At 44.0% G+C, this 5,313-nt stretch overlaps 1 long non-coding RNA gene across 1 annotated transcript; it reads left to right on the top strand.

Moving 5' to 3' along the window:
* The first annotated feature begins 915 nt into the window (after window positions 1-915).
* LOC123094669 (uncharacterized) lies at window positions 916-4,917 on the top strand. The gene is made up of 3 exons (XR_006445913.1): window positions 916-3,495; window positions 3,607-3,754; window positions 3,826-4,917. It is a non-coding gene; the product is annotated as an uncharacterized lncRNA (long non-coding RNA).
* Window positions 4,918-5,313: the final 396 nt, after the last annotated feature.

Here is a 5,313-nt window from a genome sequence, read left to right as displayed (position 1 = left end):
ACAGATGGCCTGAGATCTCTGCGAAGCCGTTGAAACATGGGCGACGCCTTTGGTGATGGTTTGGTCTCCATGTAGTTGTCGTCATTCAGCACTTGATTGGTAACTGGTGCTGGTGGAGTACATGGTGTTTCATCATGAACCGAGGTTTCTTCTTGAGGGTGCTCAGCCCAGGAATCATCTTGAGCGATGGGCATCAAAGGACGACCAATGCTAACATATTCACTGCTCGTTGGAGCAGGTGATGATACCAAGTGGTGCTCGAGTTGAGGAAGGACTTCATCGTCAACAACATTGTCGTCATGACCAATGTCTTCAGTTGCGTTGGGGTAAACAGCTAGAACTTGTTCATCTTCATGAGCCTCTGTGGAAGCAGGATGGTGGAGCACAACACGTTGTTTTTGATTTGTGGTAGCAGGAAGAGCAACTGAGATGGGTTCAACAATGAGTGGCTGAGAGGCCGCAGCACGCTCTTTCCTTGAAGACTTAGTTTCCTTAGTCTTCAACTTCTTATTGGAAGGGGCATCATCAGATGCGTCCTTGTGCTTGCGCTTCTTGGCTTTGGCTTCAACTTCCCTTGTTTTCTTCAGATCTGAAGCTGCTGAGGGGACCTTAGGCTTCGAGCCTGTCATGCTGGCAGGGACACTACTAGGAAAACGCTTATAGATAGAATTTTACTAGTAGCGTTGGTTTAAGCAAAAATGCTACTGCTAAGTACCAGTAGCGCTGGGAATAACAAGTGCTACTAGTACAATTTAGTAGCAGCGATGGTTAAGGTGGACAGTGCTACTGTTAAATGTGCCACACCACATGACCAAGTCAAGAGATACTAACAGCGCTTGGAACCTACGCAACGCTACAACAAAAGCAATAGCACTAACGCTCTTTGTGGCCCTGTGCTACAGCTGTGGATAGACATCCACTGGCACGACTGGCCTCCTCACCTCTCTCTCTCTCTCTCATTTCTCTCTCTCTCCCACGCGATCCCCAAATCACCGCCCCTGCCGCCGGCCTTCCCTGCCAACTCCGGCAAGCTCTGGCGCCATCCAGCATACCCACGGCTCCCCCTCACCGAGCTCTACCTGCTCCACCTCTTCGATCTGCCTTCCCCTGCCTTGTGTGGTCGCTCGCTTCGGTCAAACCTCGCTAGGGTTTTGGTGCTTGCGGGGCTAGGTCGCCGACGTGGTTCCGACGCCTTGCTTCGGTGTGACTCGCCTCCTGGTTGTGCCTAGGTGTCGCACGTGTCACTGATGCGGCCCAGTGGTCGCTGGCAATGCGGCGGTTGCCTGCCTCTCCACGGCTTCGCGTACCTCGCCTCCTGCTGCCATGTGACGGCGGTGAGTTGGCCACACCGCAACCGCGGCGGTGGCGATGCGTGGCCTCGGCTATAACCCCTTCATGGTGAGCTTCTCCTTCTCTGCCCTACTGCCGCCTCTACTGCCTAGACCATGGCCGCGGTGATCTTGGTCCTCTTCGTGTACTGTTAATATGACTTAGGTCTTTGAGGACGCTTGGATTGATGGATACGGTCTGCTACTTGATTTGTGCTTTACTGAAATTAGTTGGGGTAGTTGGTTACTGTTTAGGGTTCATATTTGGGCCTAGATTTGTTGATGTGCTAATGCTCCTGTTGATCCACTAGTCCATACTCTAGTTCTAGTTCATGCCTATGGACTGGTCATTGGGGATTTGGTGATGCTGGTGGTCCTATGTGCTGCTGGTGGTCCTATGTGCACTTGTTTGATATACTAGCACTGTATCCTTAATTGACAGTTAAACCATTAACCTACCATGCATATAGATGTGTTCATGTGGAATTGATGCTACTCTAACTCTGTGATCAAATTGTGGTCATGATCTAGTTCTGGTTGTAGTTCTTGTTATTTAAATGGTCCTTTGATTTCAGTTTCTCTTGCTGCAAGTATAATTACATGCTTATATTCTTGTTGGTCACTTGTTACTCTTCAAGCTGGTATCTGTGTTTAATACATATTAGTTTTTATTTAAATACCATGTACTTGTATTTCTTGTTCTATTTAGTACATCATCTTTTAGTGGTTTAGTTGTATATTGCACATCACATAGTCCTGGTAGTTGCATGTGCTGACACTTATTTTATTGCTTTAGTTATATCAGATGTTTCTTTTACATGCTTAGTAATTAACAGTATCATTGGTTTAAAGGATATAGCCCTTTATTTATAGATACTTATATTGCTTTACCTGGTTCAGTTTAGAATAGATGCTCTCTTGGTCTTAGCTTTTCTCTCTTCCTTTCTTTCCTCCTCTTCTAAACTCTACTGATAAGAACAGTTGCTCCTTGATCTTAACCAAGCCCATGATGCTGGTCTGAGGCTCCTTGACCTTAACGACTTGGCTCTCCAAGCAACAAAATCAGTTCAGCGGCGCTCTTGGTTCCTCTTTCTTGCTTATTGGTCAGATTCTGAATCTAGATTCTGCTATTTTGGTTCATATTCCATTGATTTGGTACGCTACATCTACATTGATGCATCAACTCTGCTCCATAAATATGGATACATGTTTGCAGGTAGTTTTCTTCGATAGTTTTGTGTTGCCATTGCTCCCAGTCATCAGATTCTGGTAAGTTATCTAACACTGATGTTAGAGTGCAGATGCGCCTTTTAGGTTTAGGAGCACCGCCGTCTAGCTCAGCAGGCGAGAGCTCTAAGTGTTGTTATGTCTGAAATTCCATGGACAACCTTGTTTTGTTGCCATAGTTATTACTAGCCATGCTCGGCAGTATGACACACATTGTGGCTGATGGATTTCGGTTTTCCATGTGGTGTAAAAAGAAATATTTAATAGTTTTTTTCCTGTTTAATTGATAACTACTTGGGTCGTGGAGGGTGGTGTTGAACGTGTATGAGTGTTTGATTTACTTATTCCTCTCACGGATGAGGAGAGTAGAAAGTAGCAGTTGGTATTGCTTCTAGTGTAGCAGGCTAAAGCACTGATCTTAGAAAAATAAATAGGTATCCTAAACACTATGATTGTAAACGTGGAAGTCTGTTGTACCAAACGATTATATAGAAATGGTTTGGCAAGATGTGATGGTCTACTGCACTATGTGTGTCTCACTAGTAGTTGTAACAGGTGCTCATTCCCTGATGGACTGAAATGCTTTTGTGCATTACCTGTGTTTACACAGTGTATTTTTTATCTTTGGCACTTGCAGACTTGTGAATCAATCAAGATGCATTTACAATCTTGATCGTAAGAGCTTTCATAAGATAAGCTTGTGTCTAACTTTGCTTCTATTATTCCAATTAATTGAAAAGGATCCAAACAAGGCAGTTCCATTATTCTGAGCAGCTCTTAACAGTGGTGAACAATTGAGAGTGCATTGAAGGACATGGCTACTGTACTGAAGCAAGCAAATTGGGCTGAAGAAGCCATCGATGCGATAAGATCCTTCCGTGACCGTTGTCCAAATGAAGCTCGGGAGTCTCTTGACAATATTCTTCTTGACCTATACAAGGTATCTCGGGCCTGTAAATTTACGTATATAATCTAATAATAATCCCATATCACATTCATGTGTGAATTGGTAGCCTAGTATTTATAACAATCTTCGTTCGTGGTGAACCAGAATGCGGTAGGACAACATAATAGATTGAAATGCTGATAGTGAAGCTGAGAATGGTTGATGTGGATCTAGCTTCTGGCCGGCGGAAAGCAAAGCTGTCTAAATCTCATGGAAGAGTAGTCTATCTCTCTTTGAGGGATGAAAAGGCAAGGTAATAAAAGTCTTACCTACATCGTCATTTGTCCCGCAAACTCCATTCTAAGGCTCTGCTTTGTCTTGAAGGTTGCTGGCTAACCTCTCCCGGGCCTATATGCAGCCTGATAACTATGAGGAGGCTGAAATGCTCTACAAGTATATATCTCGGCCCTGAATTCGGCGTCCACGGCCAAACCCAGGTACCTACAAACTCCCCTTTGCTCTGTTTTAGACCATAATACTAGTCAAATAGACCATAATACTAGTACAATTGTGTAGCTAGAGAGATATTGTTGGTTCTGATGCTTATTGATCGACACACCAAGTGTTTTTACTACTGATGATTACTAGTAATACAACAATAATACATCTGCAACCAAGAGTTAAATTGAAGTGACTTGACAATAAAGGGTACAATGTTGGTAATAATTTGCTGTTACTGATGCCTTCTTACTTGCTTGCTTACGCATGACCTGGGAATTACTCCTACTTGATGCACAAACTTTGCTTGTTGCAATTTGCCTCAAAATCTTGGATTCACAATCTATAATAAGATTTGGTCATGACTAGCACTGTATCCTTCTTAAGTTGGGTTTTCCCCAATTTCTAGGATTGGTCTGTTAGGTACTGCTTATAATTCATATATACTATGCTGCTGCTATATGCTTTTGTTTCTGCTATTGTTACTTAGTGCTCTATAGGTTACTGTTATATTGTACTAATGCTCCAGGCTCTTTTGAGTTCCTAGTAGTGGTCTTGGTTCATTATTTAATTCCAGGATTGGTGAGTTCCTAGTAGGGAACATATGGACATGAAGCTATGGCGGCGACGAAGACGATATCGACATTGGACTGCTGCGACAATGATGACGACGACCATCGGCATTGACACAGGGCTACGGCAGCGACGAAGACGACGACATCGTCACGGTGCTACGGCGACAGCGACAATGACGACATCAACACCATCAACACGGCCTTGTGGAGGCACCGACGCCGATGACATAGACGCATGGCATATATTGTGTGTGTGTGCATGCACACGCGTGCATGTGTGTGTGTGCGTGTGTTAATTATCTACATCAGATATGTATGATTGATGATTGGTTGTATGCATAACATGTATGCATTGTGAAATGCAGGTCTAAACTGAAATAGGTAGACTTTTATTTTTTTAAATCCTAATTTGTTACTAGTAGCGTGGGTGTATCATAGAAGCGCTACTGTTATTCCTTTACTAGTAGCGTGGGTGTGGAATACTAGTAGCGTGGGGCACCAACGCTACTGGTATGTCTATTTAGTAGTAGTGTGGGGTAAAACACACGCTACTGCTAAAAAATAGCTGTAGCATGGGAACCTACGCTACTGCTAGTCCAAAAACCCACGCTACTGGTAAGGTTTTTCCTAGTAGTGGGAAGACAATGCGAGGTTCTTCCTGTCTTGGTGCAGTTTGGGTCACAACAGGCTTCTTTTGTTTGTAAGCCATCCTGGGATCGATGCCAGGGCGCCCAAGAGTTTTGCGCTTCTCAGCTTCATTGTGAGCTTGAACGCATTTCTGAGCGAAATACTTCATGCA

This window comes from Triticum aestivum, chromosome 4B, assembly GCF_018294505.1.
Source record: "Triticum aestivum cultivar Chinese Spring chromosome 4B, IWGSC CS RefSeq v2.1, whole genome shotgun sequence".
NCBI lineage: Eukaryota > Viridiplantae > Streptophyta > Magnoliopsida > Poales > Poaceae > Triticum > Triticum aestivum.
Note: the sequence above shows the minus strand (reverse complement) of the source record. Positions and strands in the feature narration are given on the sequence as shown.